The following is a 1,503-nucleotide window of genomic DNA, read 5'->3' as shown; positions in this document are numbered from 1 at the left end:
ACACCGCCTCTGAGTTGTGTAGTCGACTGTCTCCCCCGCCGACGCCTCGCCCACCTTCGGGGCCCCCTGGATCCTGTCGTGGCTGGACCGCGGCAATTATCCATCCTCGTATTGGTGATTTTAACCTTGTCTGTCTGCTCAAGGTGACGCCCACCAGGTTTCTATGCTGTAAAGTACCTTGTAGGGAGAGAGACTGATTAATTTAATAAATCAAATAGAACTAATTTGTTGTATTCTTTACTTATAGCATTACATGGAGCTGAACTAACATGGCCCTGTGACGTGACAGAGGGGACACACAATTCGTATGTAACAAATTATTATCTTTACTCTCGTCTGGTCAAAGGAAAACCCGGATGTGGGGCTGGGGGCAGGGGGAAGATCTCGCCTCGTCCGGAAATGTGCCTGTTTTCAGCCCCTTCCATCCGGTTTCTCTTGGTCCCAGAGCTTTGAGCTTTCCTCTTACGTGAAATGTGTAATATTACTTTACCGTAAAAGAACATTCTCATAGAAAACGGCTGGAACATATAGAGTAGAAAGAAGAAATTCATACTACCAATCTAGAGTCCACTAGTGGCACTTTGGTGGATAGTAAGTTTTAAATTGGATTTCGGAAACTTCGCCGTTGATTTGATTTCACGAGAATATTCTAAGTCTCAAAGGAACCAACCGTACTTTTGAAAATTCATTGGATTGTAAACCAGGGTGACTAGCGGTGGCCATTTGCATTTATGTTCTGTGTATGTAAGTGGCACCACTGGAGATGGCAGTATACAACCTACTCAGATGCCTGCATGGCCCTGACTGTTGGTACCACGTACACCTCTTAGCAGTAATGTGGGGCTGGCTACTTCAGAGGTGTTTGGGGTACACTTGGAGGTTCACAGTTCCTTTATTTCAGAAAGGAAATAATCAAGAAACATACTGGTTTAGTTGATTAATGGAATTTTATGCCAGGCCCTTTCCCTGCTCTTCCCAAGGACTCTGGGGTTCAACTGGGACTCATCAGCCCTTGAAGAGCTGAGGCCTTCTCTTACATTTTCAGCTACAAAAAACACACTTACTACTTGCGGAGAATATATCGGATAGTTCTATTCACCTGAATGCAAAAGGAAACAAGTTCAATTATATTCCTATTCATTATAAATTGCTATTCGTGTCACTAATTACAAGGAAAAATCGTTAATGCCTTTTGAAAGTGATCTTACGTTATAACTAGTGATATGTATGTAAAGAAATCCTGGAAGTCTGTCTCCCCCTCCTTTAAAAAACATTTGGGGCGCCCAGAGGAGCCTCTAGTATCCGTATTTCTATACTGGGATGAAATTTTAGGCAGCATTATCCTTAGTCCTCCCAGAGCTCTGGCTAATTGCACTGACCAGAGCACCCCCCAACAACGTGGCCTAGGTCACCAGTACCCATTCTGATTGGTTTCCGTACCCTCCCGAATGCAGCTAGATGTATGTCCTCTGTCACCACACGCTGGAAGCAGAAGAAATCACT

This window comes from Pteropus alecto, unplaced genomic scaffold (genome assembly GCF_000325575.1).
Source record: "Pteropus alecto unplaced genomic scaffold, ASM32557v1 scaffold3, whole genome shotgun sequence".
In the NCBI taxonomy this organism is placed as follows: Eukaryota; Metazoa; Chordata; class Mammalia; order Chiroptera; family Pteropodidae; genus Pteropus; species Pteropus alecto.
The sequence above is the reverse complement of the archived record's forward strand: the minus strand, read 5'-3'. Positions refer to the sequence as shown.